The sequence below is a fragment of the Cryptomeria japonica genome, chromosome 4 (assembly GCF_030272615.1).
Source record: "Cryptomeria japonica chromosome 4, Sugi_1.0, whole genome shotgun sequence".
In the NCBI taxonomy this organism is placed as follows: domain Eukaryota; kingdom Viridiplantae; phylum Streptophyta; class Pinopsida; order Cupressales; family Cupressaceae; genus Cryptomeria; species Cryptomeria japonica.
The window spans coordinates 656,153,186-656,169,106 of NC_081408.1; the positions used below are offsets into that span (position 1 = coordinate 656,153,186).

The 15,921-nt window shown below is 40.6% G+C and overlaps 1 protein-coding gene across 1 annotated transcript in view; it reads left to right on the plus strand.

Annotated features, from left to right (window-relative positions):
- Positions 1-15,921, plus strand: part of LOC131053574 (3-hydroxyisobutyryl-CoA hydrolase 1) — a 236,623-nt gene that overhangs the window by 88,399 nt on the left and 132,303 nt on the right. The gene's annotated exons all lie outside the window — the stretch shown is intronic.

Below are 15,921 nucleotides of genomic sequence, written 5' to 3' on the forward strand. Positions count from 1 at the left end.
GTATTTCTAAGATATTATAACATACCGATCTGATACTGTAGCAAATCGTGGTTCTGTGTGACAGCTACGTAGTCAATAATTAATACGTAGTTCACAAAGTTATTCATTAACAGCAACCAATGAAAAAGACAAAACAGAAAAAGACATGTAAAAAATAAAAGAAATAAAAAAAGGGGCCCACCTCATTATGCTGGCCCCCACTAAAAGACAAAAAGATCATCCTACGTAATGACTTGTATAGTCATAAGTAAGGCAGCGATTAAATAAAAAGGAATATAAAGTGGCAATTAATAATAAACAATTAATATGAAGAGTTTCGATTGGTATTTCCAAAAGGGTGTGAATTGTTAAAAGAGAAGATAATACGGGTGTGATGTATGTTAAGGAAAATAAGAAGAGGTGCGATTTCATAAATGAAATCTCAGTTTGCTTAATAGGGACGTGTCTCTTAGTTTCTAAAAGATATGTCACTTCAAAGTATTAGGAAAGATATAAAAAGAATGTGAGATAAGAGTGGAGAAAATACGTGGAATCTGAAGAAAAATATGTGTGGAATATGTGAGTAAAATCTATGGCTGTTGCAATTAATTGAGTAATGTGCAAGGTGAGTAAGTAATTCTGAAAATATAATTTAGACAGAAGAAAATTCAGACGAACATGCTGTGTGGGTAAAGTGTATTATAGTGGATGTGAAGAATAAAATATAGAATATCTACACTTATGTGTAATGCTGTGAGTGATATTTTCTGAAGTAATATTCCAGATAGTTTTGATGAAGAAGAATATGCTGTAGAGATAAAAAGAAACTTGAATAAAGTTTATATGATTATGCTTCAGAAGTAGAGAGGGTGACCTATGAGGATATTATATCAGAATTGAAGAAAAGACTGTTTCTGCAGGTTTGTAATGAAGTATACAGCAGATTTGTAAATACTTTCATGGTCAGAATTTTTGCAAAAGATATAGTGTATGTTGTGAAGATCATTATGATAGCAGATTTAAGGAAGAATTTACAGCAGATATAAGAAAGATTTCAATGCAGATTTTGAAGAAGAATTATGGCAGATTTATGAAGAGATCATAACAGATTTGTGGAAGATAATATAACAGTTTTATGAAGAAGAATATATGCTTGTGAGGAAGAAATATATTCAAAAGATTAAACTGCCCATCATCAGTTGAGATAGCAACATTGTCAAGATGGAAATTCAGATTTATATAAAGTGGGTTGGTGCTCACTAATTCTGGATTGGGGAGTTGGTGCTCACGAAATCAGATTTGGGAGTTGGTGCTTCCAGTGGGTTGGTGCTCACGAAATCAGATTTTGGAGTTGGTGCTTCCAGTGGGTTGGTGCTCACGAAATTGGATTTGGGAGTTGGTGCTCACAAATAGAGTTAGGGGTTGGTGCCTACAAACAGTGTAAAAGAAATTTATAAAAGCATTTATTGCCGTGGTTTTTTCTTGTAAGGGTTTCCACGTATATATCTTGTGTTCTACTTGTGTTCATATTAGTTAGATCATATATGAATGTTGGTATGCAATGAATATGTTAATGAGATAAGTTATATACTTGTGTTTGAAGTTGGAAAAGTTTAAATTGGTTGTTATACCTTATTCACCCCCCCCTCTCAGTATAACTGTGTGCTCTTCAACCTCTTCACTAGGTCGGCCCCCCTTAGAGAATAAAATATATAAAATATTACTGTTTACAAGAAGGCCGACCTGCCTTAAACGAGGGGAAAATAGCTCTCGAAGCTATAAAACACTAACACTCCCTCTTAGCTATGGAGGTATTTTCCAGATATCTATGTCATGGAGTCTCTTAACATGACGCCCATAATGGCTACACCCATAAAAAAAAACCACATCTCAATCTCAGAGATGTACAAGAGTTCATCACTGAGTCTCAACATGATGTCGTCATGGAGTCTCTCAACATGAATTCCACAATGGCTACTCCCATGTGTGGAAGGAAACACATGTACAAGTGTTTATCATGGAGTCTCTCAACATGACGTCCACCATGGCTACTCCCTGTTGACGTGTTTTTTATGACCTCGTCTAACACAGAATAAAGTCACCAACGGTCACCTTATCCTCTCTTGATCAAGATTAGTCCGTATGCTAGGATTACTTAAAGTTCAAACGGCTAATTCCCAAGGTTCCTTCAGTGTGTGGATGTGACTCAGTTGTTTGATGGGTTTGCTGATAACCCAAGGGGCTTTACATATGTTGAAGAAACTTATACAAGCTCAAGGATCTTTTGTACGGATGATTTGCAATAAAAGCTCTTGTTTTGGATCTTTGGACTTTGAATTATGTAGGAAGTAAATAGGAATAGGGTAGAGAAAGATTAAACTAAAAGTAATCTAATCCTATGAACAAAGAGACGGGATAACTTTGCAAAATCCAACCACGCTTTGCTTTGCCAGCAACACACAACTACATGAAGGCGGTGCAATCTTCAGGGGGTGTGTTTAAGGATTTTTAGATCATCAAGAGAAACCATCAAATCAAACAACTTCTCCTGATAATCGAAGTTAGACATACACATTTAATGGAGACTCAGGCTAACTTTGCACGGTACGCAACAATCAGCTGCATACCAAACGTATGAGCACAAATTTTGCAACAAGCAATCCTATCAAATACAGTTCGTCTAACAATATGAAAACAACTCTAATCTATGAAGAGAATGAGACCATGCGAGCTCCATAACAACACGAGGACACACCAACAATTGAACAATGTATTAAGTGTTTGCTTCAAAAAACTCTTAGCAACAATCTCAGACGATAGTCTCTCCTGATTACAAATGAGGGGGTCACCCCCTTATATAGGCCTCAAGCCATGATTACATGCAAAAACCCTAATTAGGGTTTGCCCTAAAGATTCCCCACTCAAGGTGCAACAAGGTGGGAATCTGCAATTAATAACCCATTATGCCCATGCACAATTAATTAAAAGAGCTTAAAATAGCGCCCACTTTAATGCCTCATGATGCTGACCATGCGCAGAATATAACCAACACCATCATAAATGCCCGTCATTCGCCAAGTGACGGCGACATGCACGAAGAATCTGTCATAAAACCATAATGAGAAGGCGTCATGCAAGAAGATTCCTTATCCGGTGGTGGCATGCGTTGACTGGTCCACGCCTAGGCAATATTCCTTCAACAATAAATACGCCATCACTATTCAGTCAAAAGACTTTCGTCCAAAAATGGACGACCATTATCTTGTTCATTAATGGCGTATGCAATGAATCTACCGACGAAGGCTTCTAGTTCTCCGATGGAGACACTTGGCACGTTCTCAATGTTGAATTCCATCAAGGCAATTTCTTCTTCGCTTCTGGAAAAGAAGCTCTCCCACTCTGCCATGACTTCCTGCGTTTTCTTCATCATACTGGAGAATGAAGAAACATTTGCAAAATGTTCCTTAGGGAACAAATCGACGAAGAAGAAATCGTGCAACTGGGATTTCAAGGAGTTCACCGTTATTCCTCCGTCACTGAGTTTCCTTGAAAATAAAGCTTCCATGGCACTAAGGATTTCTTCCTGTATCCCTCTGATAGACTCCTTCAAGGTGACAGAATCAATGCTGAATTTGTCAAGGGTGTTCTTTCCTGAACAGATGGCACAGAACCATCGGGGAAAGTCATAGGCTTCATTCTCTTGGATCACTTTCCCGTCCACTAGGGTTTGCCTTGGAGTTTTCGTCAGAGCCTTGAGCCGGGAAATGGTTAAGTCTTGGTAAACATCCACATCCTCCCATAGTCCTTCCGCTATCTCTAATTTGCTTAGGAGGGCCACGAACCTCGAATGAAGCTGAGCTAGAGCCTCAACTAATTTTCCCGCCTAAGCATAGACATCCTCCACCCATTCTCGAGAATTTTGTGCCATTGTCCTAATAAGTTCTGCATCATCAACTACTTCCTTGGGAAGGAAGGGAGGAGGAGTGGATGAAGGATCTGCTTCCCTGAGGGGTCTTTTGAAACTCCTGACGTATTCACATAAGAATCTATTTTCCTCCCTCAGCCGCTTACATTTTGCCTTTGACTTCAGCAACTTCTCCTTCATGGCTAAGGAGGAATCTTCAAAATCCCCCACAACTTGACCGATGGAAGCATGGCCAAGATCAATCTGTCTGATGACGTATTCCTCCTGCCTAATCTCACTCCTATCTTTATCCACTGCAGGTTCAGCGATGTGCAAAGTTCGGGATCCGGATTCTTCCCTGACTACCTTGGAAAACTTTCGGGGAGCCTTCCTTTTAGGTGGTCGATCCATCCTCTTCAATAATTGTTCTAACTCTTGAGCATGATTGGTTCCTCCTTCTGCTTCATTCCCCAATCTGCCTATCAACCAATCAGGCGTGGGGATGGAATGGCTATGATTGTTTGCATGTACCTGTTCCTGAGATTCCTCTTCGATTTCACCAAGGATAGTCTCCACGAAGCTATCCTGGTGAACTTCTTCCTGGTGCGGGGGACTTTCTTGCCTTTGGTTTCTTGGTTGGTGATGGCCTTGTGAAGCATTGATGCTGAGTATATCTGATGTTGGAATGTTCCTTGGGAGTGTGTCTATGGGATGTGGAAACATCTCCACTTCCCGTACGCTCGAGGAGCTAACTGGTGAATGCTCCCTTCCTGTCCTTGCTCTCTTTTGTGGAGGTTCTTTTTGCTGGGCTTCCTGTTGAACTTCGTGTGGGATTTCCTGCTGGATATCCTTCATCTTTGTTGCTCTTGGCCTCTTTGGAGCATTTTTTCCTTTGTCCATCCGGGCTTCTCTTCCTACCTGAACCTGTGAAGAGCTTTCAATAGCCTTGCTGTGGGAGTCCAGATTTCCCATAAGTTGGTACGTCAAATGGACATTGTCTTCTACCAACTTTCTTATCTGCCTGTCAATCCAGTGCTTGGTGAATTTTAGCACTGGTCTAGCTAAGATGTTCAAATCATCTACCTCAGGCTTTGACCAATCTGGCAACTGGATAGGTTGATCCTTCACTTTCTCGAATTCGAGTTGCGTCAAATCTGAATCGTCCTTCACCTGATCCGGTACCTGATGAATTTCACTTATTCTGATGGTGTCAAGGCGGAGTCTGGAATGCATTCTTCTCCTAACCTCAAGGTCATCCTTGACACTTGCCCAGTAATCCTCTAAGTGGAATCTGTGTATGAATTCGACACCGGCAACCTTCCTAATATGGCTGTAAGGATCATATTGGGCCCTGGATGTGTAAAATGGTAGGCGATAGAATGCCAATTCCCCTGCTGCACTTTCAATAGCCTCCAAACCTGGGCATATCTCCATGAAATCCCCCAAGACAATTGGAAATTCAATAGATTGCTTCTTCTTCTTCTTCTTTTGTAGCTGATCATAGGTAGTTAACTGCCTCATGAGCTCAAGCAATATAAGTTTGTCTGACGGATATCTGGGCAATTTGTAAGACTAGAAGGAGAACCCTTGCGTCCTGATGTAGGTGAATTTGGGGAATTGCAGGAACGCAGCGCCATACATCTGGACCAAGGCACTTGCTTGTGGAGATAACCTCATGTGTAACTTATTTTGCATAAGTCGCGTCAGGTACATGGTGAAGGTGTCAGTCTCATTGGATGGAGAATTTCATCCCGATTCTGAATCTATAAAATTTTCCACATTTGGTCGGGATTTGGTGTCTAAAAATCAAAGTTCCCAGACTCGGACTCGGCTCTGACTCGGCAAGGCTGACTCGACTCGTGACTCGGCTCTGACTCGGCAAGGACTTGGCAAAATAAGAAAACCCTTGAAATTTAGAGATTTTTAACGATTTAAAACTTGTTTCATACACCCATTATTGAATTAAGCTTAAAGACACTATAACATCATCAAATAGAAGCTAATTTGATCACATACATAAACATACATCCATCACATGCGTAGAAATGTAAATTGTAGCTGAAGGAATTAGAAAACATAGATATATAGAGTTATAAATGTTGTCCAATGTATAATATAAAATCCATGACTTCAAATGTTCCCAAACATATATTTAACTATAAAGTGTAAAAAAAAACAAGTCTATGGTTCAGGCTCTAGCTCAGCCTCGTCTATCTGCCTCCTACAAAGGCATCTAAGGTAGGTCCTGGATGACTGAGTAGCCATAGTCTCTGCCTGTGATGTGCCAGTCTGAGTAGCCATAGGTGCTGTGCCTGATCGTGCTCTATCCTCCTCCTCTGCCATAGCCACAGCCTCAGCCTCTCTGTCTGCCTGGTCAACCCACTCAAGGTCCTCATCAGTGAAGACTGGATCGGTGGACTTAGTGAGCCAATCGGACTCGGGGTCGACTTCCTCTAGAGTGATCGGAGAGGAGTCATTGTCCAAAATCTGTCTGGTCCTCAGACGGAGGTTGTAATGAACAAAGACTAGATCATTCAACCTCTCCACAGACAATCTATTTCGCCTCTTCGAGTGGATGTGCTCGAACATGCTCCAGTTGCGCTCACATCCAGAAGCACTGCACGGCTGACTCAATATGCGGATGGCAATTTTTTGAAGGTTTGGGGTTGAAGGCCCAAACATTTGCCACCATCTATTTGAGATAAGGAAAAGAAAAAAACATTAGTCTCATTTCCAACTTTAAAGGTAGATTATAAAATGAAAAATTAAAATGCATGTCATAAACTTTAGAATTTTCTTCCTGGCTGCAATTTTGTCCGACCCTCTTTGCACAATTGGCTGGCAAAGATTGCCCATGATGCATTATTAAATGCATCCATCTTGAGAAGTGTAGCTGTGGTATCAGTGCCCATCCGTTGTACTACTAAATATAGCCCGCTAAGAACCTCCTCATCCGCTTTGAAATCAGCACGGAAACGAAATGATGGATTGAGGTAATAAGCTGTTGCATGGATGGGCCTATGAAGTTGGTTATGCCATCGTCTATCAATTATGTCCCAAATGGGCCTATACTTATCCTCAACTCCAGCATATATGGATCTAATGGCCTCCTTGGCCCTATCCATGCCCTCATATATGTAGCCCATAGCGGCCTTCTCCCCATCAACAACTCGTAGGAGAATTACTAGGGGCTCAGTGACCTGCAAATAATGTTAAACAAAAATAGTTAACTCACAAGTGTGCATGAAAATAAGAAAAATTGCAAAGTTGCGCAATAAAAACAAAACAAAAATATGCATATAATATTATAAATTTATAAAATTACTTGCACGATCTCTGCACAAGGGATCCAAAAAGCTGGCTCATCAAAAATGCAATCTACTACATCCATCCTTGCAGTGGTCGTAGCATAGGATGAGGAAGTCCACTCCTCACCAACAAACATGCGCCTCAAAGATGCCTTTGATTTTAACAAGGATTTCAATGTGAGGAAATTTGAGGCAAATCTCGTTATACCAGGACGAGCCAACTCCCTTTCCCCCGTGTATTGCCTCATAATGCTAAGGACCAATGCATGATTGTAAATAAATTTGCATATATTCTTGGCCCTTTCAACGCATTCTTTCACCCATCCAAGCTTACCTATATCCTCCAGCATGAGGTCAAGGCAATGGGCCGCACATGGAGACCAAAAGATTTTTGGGTGCCTCTCCATCAAAAGTTTTCCTGCAACAATTTTAAATTAGTTAAAGAATTAGATGTGATAAGTATCAAGAAATTTTACCATTAATATTTAAAAGTTAAAAACTTAAAAGTTTAAAAGTTAAAAGTTAAAACTTAAAAGAAAACTTTTAAAGTTTACCTGCAGCAACATAACTTGCTGCATTATCCGTCACCACTTGCACCACATTTTCTTCCCCCACCTTATCTATAACTTGCTCAATAGCCTCACATAAGTATGCCGCATTTTTGACATGTGAGGAAACATCGATGGACTTCAAAAACATGGTGGATCCTGAAAATAAAACAAATTAATTATCAATAAATTAGAATGTAAATTATTCAATTTCAATCACAATGCATATAGAGAAGTAAAATGATCAATCACCTCTGCTGGAAACAAGAAAATTTAGGAGTGTTCTATTCCTCCTATCAGTCCAACCATCTGTCATAATGGTGCAACCCTTCTGGTTGCAAGATTGGCGGTGGTCCTCTAGGTCAACTTTCATATCTTCCACCATTTCCAACAAGAGAGGGCCACTCAACTTATTATCACTAGGGGCTTTAAACCCCGGCCCACAAATGGTTACTGCATCAATCATGCCTTGCCAATAAGGAGACCTGTCACAAATTGAAATAGATTAAATAAGAAAAGTTCAATTTCAATTTCAACTTTCAAATTCAAACCATAAAATTTTAAATTTTAATTTAAAACAATCAAATAAAAAAGTACCTGGCTGCAATAAATAGAATGTTGCAGAAGTACCAAAACTTGCAAATTGCTTTTCTTCCTGCATCATGGACCTCCTCGTTCCAAGACATGCTCTCAAGCGAGGGTTGTGCGCCAGGAGTAGTGCGTGGTACAAAAAAATTGTCTATCTTGGATTTCCGCACTCTAGGACCAAAAATGTGACTAGGAGTAGGAATAGAAGTACTGGCACTAGCAGAAGCACTAGGACGAAAGGGAGGCATAGAAGAACCCTCTCCAACACAACCTATGGATGCAGCTGTGGATGCGGAGCTGGATGCGGATGTGGGTGGAGGGGAACCAATATGACATAACTCCTCTCTTTGTCTTTTTTTTGTTTGCTTATGTATTTCAAAGTTTTCTAATAGGACGTAACAAAAACGGATTGCTTCGGGAGTTGCCTTGTCACAAGGCTCAGTATCATGACCACGTATGCCAGCAATATGATATTTTAATCTATTTATACCCCCATGGTTAATTTCCTTACAAAACATATACTTGGTTTGATTTCTTTGTCTACCAGGGAATTCTTCAGTGTATTTCCATGCCTCATCTTTTTGACCATGTTTCCTAGGTGGAGGATTAGGATGAGCCATTAGGAAAAAAAATTGTTTTCAAAACGTGAGGGCTGCTGCAATAAGACAATTTTACAAATCACCATTTGAGCATTGTGTTTGACAAAGTTTTAAATTTAAAATTTTAAACTAATTAAAAAAAATCAGCAAAGACTAATTTGTGCATTGTGTTTTTTCTTGAAAATTTTCAAATTTCAAAGAAAGAAATTAACAATTCAGAAAAATGAGCAAACCCTAGATTTTTTTTAGAAAAAATTATAAATACATGTATACAATTTTTTCAAAAAAAAAAGTCTAGGGTTTGCTATGCTATTGTTCTATTTATGTCATTGTGATTGAATCATTGAAGTATGCAAGCAACAATATAGATTTGGAAAGTTGAAGTTAAAAAAAAAAAACAAAAAAATGAAAAAATCCATAAATATAGAAGAAAAACCAACATAATCAATAAAAATTAACACTTACCTCTTTCAAATTTGTTGACAAGTGTTTGAAATGAGCTCCTTGATGCTCTCAATGCAACTGTAGTGCTGCCCCAATGTGATTTGTGCAAGCTTTTCACCTGTTCCTCTCAGCTAGTTGCAAAACTATGCCTCTCTTTTTTCCTCTCTTCCTCTCATTTTTCCTCTCTTCCACTCATAAAACTGAATGGCAATCCCTTTTAGGGTTATAACAAAGGTAAATGGCACAAAACATAATAAAAATGTGTTGTATTTTTTTTGTTTTTGCGTCCACTTTTTGCCAGCTGCGCCGACCGGGTCACGACTTGTTGACTCGGCTAGTCAGGGGGTGACTCGTTGACTCGGCGAGTCAGGTGAGTCACACCCTGTGACTCGTCTGGGCTCGGGTCAGGGTCGCCGTGACCCGGCGGAGATCACCCGGCCTGCTGACTCGCGTGACTCGCCGCGAGTCACGAAACTCTGGTCCGGTACCTGATGAATTTCACTTATTTTGATGGTGTCGAGGGGTAGTCTGGAATGCATTTTCTCCTGACCTCAAGGTCATCCTTGACACTTGCCCAGTAATCCTCTAAGTGGAATCTGTGTATGAATTTGACACCAGCAACCTTCCTAATATGGCTGTAAGGATCATATTGGGCCCTGGATGTGTAAAATGGTAGGCAATAGAATGCCAATTCCCCTGCTGCACTTTCAATAGCCTCCAAACCTGGGCATATCTCCATGAAATCCCCCAAGACAATTGGAAATTCAATAGATTGCTTCTTCTTCTTCTTCTTCTTTTGTAGCTGATCATAGGTAGTTAACTGCCTCATGAGCTCAAGCAATATAAGCTTGTCTGACGGATATCTGGGCAATTTGTAAGACTAGAAGGAGAACCCTTGCATCCTGATATAGGTGAATTTGGAGAATTGCAGGAACGCAGCGCCATACCTCTGGACCAAGGCACTTGCTTGTGGAGATAACCTCATGTGTAACTTATTTTGCATAAGTCGCGTCAGGTACATGGTGAAGGTGTCAGGCTCATTGGATGGAGAATTTCATCCTGATTTTGAATCTATAAAATTTTCCACATTTGGTCGGGATTTGGTGTCTAAAAATAGCATATTCGAAAATTCCCCTGAGGGGAATTTTGCTTTTTTATTCCTCCTTGAATCCTTGGATTCCATGCCTTAGGCAAAATTCCAATTTTTTAGCTCAGGTGGAATTTTCACTACGTTCATGGATTCATGGATTTTTCATTTGTGAATGCATTCTTGAATTCAGCGCCCCAGCCCAGACTTGGGCGCATTTTAGCCCTGTCCATGGACTGGTGGAATTTTCCTCCTGTGAATGCCTTCTTGGTTTTGGCGCCCCAGTCGAGACTTGGGCGCATTTTCAACATGTCCATGGAGTGACGAATTTTTCCATCTGTGAATGCCTTTTTGGTTTCAGCGCCCTAGCCCAGTCTTGGGCACATTTTAGCCCTGCCCATGGACTGGTGGAGTTTTCTTTCTGTGAATGCCTTCTTGGTTTTGGCGCCCCAATCCAGACTTGGGTGCATTTTCAACATGTCCATGGAGTGACGGATTTTTCCATCTGTGAATGCCTTTTTGGTTTCAGCGCCCCAACCCAGTCTTGGGTGCATTTTAGCCCTGTCCATGGATTGGTGGAATTTTCCTCCTGTGAATGCCTTCTTGGTTTTGGCGCCCCAGTCCAGACTTGGGTGTATTTTCAACATGTCCATGGGGACATGGATTTTCCCACCTATGAATGGCTTCTTGGTTTTGGCACCCCAGTCTAGACTTGGGCGCATTTTCAACATGTCCATGGACACATGGATTTTCCCACCTGTGAATGGCTTCCAGACTTAGAATATTTTGACCTCTTGTGCTTTTAAAGTGTTTTCCTGAGCTTTCCATTTTAGGCATGGATTTCCAACACTTGACCCATTTCTGGCTATCTTTGTCTGCTGTCTGACTTTCCAGAATTAGAAATGTCTGTGAACGCCTGATCCCTGTCGCCTTGTTTAACTGACCCTGCCAGTACTGACTTTCCAAAAATAGAAACTTTCCAGGTGTCAGTATTAGATCCCCATTAGGGTGCAATAATGACTTACTTTAAATAGAAACTTACTAAAAATAGTAAGTTTGATTTTTGGCAAAATGGCGACATTCCGGGACTCGGAAAAATCCCTAAAAAATAGGGACTTTCTAAAAATAGAAAGTTGCCCCGTTTGGGCTCAAATTTTACTGGGAGGTCCCTTGAAGGGTCCTGATTCCAGTCGTATGCTCAGTTTTCCTGAAATCCTAACAGGAACCCCTAAAATCTAGGACAAAAGGCAAAACCGTAGAAAGAAGACAAAACAGGCCCTAGACTTTATAGAATTTGCTTGACAGAGAAGCAAATTAACCCTAACTGACCCCCGAACATCCGCAACGCGGATAGATTTGAAGAGATTGCTACCAACACACACAAAAACCAAGCCCAAATGACCAAAAGGGGCCTAAAAGCTAGGGGGGTCCCTATCTGGGATGGGGTGATGTGTGATTAGGTCACAACACTCTCATGTGTGGAAAGAAACACAAGTACAAGGGTACATCACGGAGTCTCTCAAGGTGATGTCGTCATGGAGTCTCTCAACATGACGTCTCATCTTAGTCTTAGAGATGAACAAGGGATCACACCTCATATTTCTCCGTCTTAGAGAAATATACACTACAAGGGCTTTCACCTCATATTTCTCCGTCTCAGATAAATACACACTACAAGGGCTTTCACCTCATATTTCTCCATCGTAGAGAAATATACACTACAAGGAATTTTCATGATGATGTGACTCCCTCTGAAGCTCCAAGTACTAGCATCAACCTCCTGACTTCCTCGTCCAAGGTTGCCTCTGTTGGTTTGTTAGACTCCCTCTGAATGTTAATTCCTCCTCTTTGAAGAAATTGATCACAACGACAATCTGAATAGGTTCTTCCTCTTTGAGAGATGTCTCCAGTTATGTGCCACCAACTCAGCTCCATGGCAGCAAGTTGTGTCTCCATTCTTCAGCCTGCATGACTTCCTCATAGGATGCATCAAGCTCTTCCTCCCTTGAATGCAATCTCTCATCATCCTTATGCTCCTTAATCCGTTCTGGAAGCATCTTTAGGGAGATTACTAATAGTTCATAGAATCAACCTATCTCGAAGAGAAATACCAATGCTAGAAGCATACATGATTCACTATTCCAAATAACTACATAAAAGATTCATGAACATTATTCAAGGGTATGAAATACTTATCTCTTTATTGTCTAATCTTCCTCTCAATCCACAAATTTTTCTTTCCCGCTCTTTGCACCTAAAGATTCAGATCTGCTCCAGATGTGCCCAAAATAGGACAACAAACTTCCATTGAGACGGTGAATGTACCAACAACAAAATTCCGTAACATATGAATAGAAGCACCAAGCACCTTTGTCAAGCAAGTCACCAACGAAGCACACCAATCGGCCATTTATGATGTCACCAAGGCCAAGACACCAAGTGCTTCAAATCACCTCTAAACACCATGCAACATATGCCAAATATAATGACCACTATCAAAATATATTGGTCCAATCTCAGATCGATAGAATAATCGGTACAAACAAGAGAGGATGAGCCAGAAGAGAGCTCGATTGATTCCCAATCCCACGAAAACTCCAATCTCAGGCACAAATCGATGTGACTTAATGCATGTGTGCTGCTGCCAATAAATGAATAAAGTGCTGATTCAAACAATCTGCCAGTAATAATGGTTGAAGGCTCGACCTTACAAACCGCCTGAACCGGATCACCCAACGTAGAACAAACATGAAATATATGCTGTGCAACTACCGATGAAGTGAAATTTGGGCCTCCAATGAATAAATTCGCGAGCCAAGGATTGCCAGGACTGATGGAGCTGTGAATGCCCTCGGATATCAACGCTTGCCAAGCATAAGCAATAGTGGCCAGTCAATCAAATACACAGGAACATGGAGCTAAGATTTCATTGAGGACAATGTCATCAAAGAAATTGAATTACATCTGGAGCCACGATCCAACTCATATGGCACGCGTATTGAACAAATGAAGTGCCAATGTGGATCCTCCAAAATATGCCGCACTCCTTCACAAGGATCAACAAAAAACAATGAGGGGCCAATATAGCAAATAAGGTGCTCCGATTGATCTCCAAGCAAGACGCGACTTCTACAAAAATTGTCTATAGAAATAATGTTGTAACCTCAAACGCCAAGCAAATAGTCACCACTGTGAATGAGATTGGTCAATGACTCCTTGCATGGGGTGAGTAGATAATGCACCAGCCATGGGTATAGTCTGATCACCAGCTCAAGTAAGCTGGGGCACAAGGCAAGAGTACACTCCAGCATGCAAACCTCTAGCAAGCAGCCTGATAGATAGTTGATTCAAAGTGAAAGAAATAGTACCTCGAAAAGAGCCACCTTGTATGCCCACCAACAAATTTGTCACACGACCTTGCAGAGGTCAAAACAATGAAATCGCAGATCACAAGTATGGAAGCGATCATGGAAATACCAATCCCTTTAAATTTGACAACCTGTGAGATTCGATGCTGCCAAGGATACAACCCACAACACCAACTAAAGCCACCATGGACTGTCAGAATAGTTTAACAGGAAAACAAACGCCTGTCTTAGCAATTGTTTTGTGCAACGGCAAATGTGATTACCCGATCACGAAGGAACCACAGGCTAGGCAGTCAAATATAGGGCCTTCAATAATGTTGATCGCTTGCAACGAGAATAGATGTGCCTAAAATATAGGTTTGTGGAGGATCTGCTACTCTTCACTACAAAAAGATGGCGCCTTGGACAATAATCTGAAGTTCTATTCACTAGATATAGTCCCGCCAGCATTTTCAACTTTTGCTTCCTTTTGGGTCCTAATTCCATTCCAAATGGTGCCGCTAGTACTCAGTATCTGTAGGTGGAGAAAAGCTCTGATTGGTGAGTGGCGAGAGCACGGAGGCTACGCAGCCACGAGCAAATCAGGAGTCACTCCAAATGATAGTCGCTATACTCAGATCTGTTTGTCCTTCACGATTCTTGGTGATGTATAGTGTCCGCAGCCCTGGGAGTCGATTGTGTAATTTGCCGATGGATATTACAGGCTCACGCAGTGCTGTATGATAAGATAATAGCTTTGTAGTAGACGCGAATGTTCAGGCCCTAGATGCTCGACTTTCCACTTATCCGCCTCCAATACAGATGCCTCCTCTTGAGTACCACGCCAGTAGACTACATAAGATTCAATGCCTAAAATGAACTTCATAGAGAATCTGCTTAATTAAATCTGATCGGATCTCTTGAATCCGCTCTGATACCATGTTAGTTTTAGGATCAGAAATGAAATAAGCAGAAATACAACAACACATAGAGCAATGAACACAACAGATACTTTGGGAAAACCCTCCTACTCGAGTGAGAAAAACCCAGCAAGATATATCTCCATATATTGAATGATTAAGAGCATAAATCTGCTTACAAGTCTGGCCTTACTCAAGGCTGAATTAATACAATGAATAATAGCATCACTCCTTGATGCTAAGTACAAATAAATATGCTTCCTCTTGAAGTCTGATCTACTGCAAATGGAATGGCAAACTACTGCTGGAGGTAAGAATGAAGTGATTGAATTCATTATCAAATGAGATGAAATCAGCTCTCATATATACAAGGATAGGTGACCTCTTCACTAGGTCGGCCCCCCTTAGAGAATAAAAGATATAAAATATTATTGTTTACAAGAAGGCTGACCTGCCTTAAACAAAGGGAAAATAGCTCCCGAAGCTATAAAACACTAACAGAAAATGCCAACCAGCTTCCACAATGGCCCTAGGGGATTAACTTATAGGAAAAGATTCCAGATTTTGACAGAGAAATAAGCGATTGCAGACTGATATAGTGCAGGTTTTGACAATAGTTTTGCAAAATATTGGGCTTATTTTACAAATTTGACAATTAGATTTCACAAAAAAATGACCACTATAAATTTTTATCCACACAGCACTGTAGTGTCACTGTTCATCAGCACTGCATAGTACTGTCACTGTTCATCAGCACTGCACAGTACTGTCACTGTTCATCTTTACTTTTTGGATTCTGCAACAGACTTCTGATTTCTGCCTTTCTTTCTTTCTTTTTTTTGGTTATGATCTGTGATTTTTCTCATTTGACGGTGATTTGCAGTCCCTCTCATGGTAATTCCTTCAGTGAATTTTTTTCCTCCGAATTGATTAGATGAGCATACCCTCTCCTAAGGCTTTGTTGCTCTAATTTAGCCTGCCCTTCCTGGGACTTTCTCACTCTGAATTAGTGTACCATTTCTAGGGCTTCCTCGTTTTGATAAAAAATGTTGGAAGAATGCATGGAGATTTTTGAGAATTAGATAGTTCACTCTTCAATTGTAGGCTATTTTTGTTCGTTAGGAGTATGAAGTTGAATATGATGAGAAGACTTAGATGAGCTGCCTCAAGCCTCTGAAGATTCAAAGTCTATTGAAA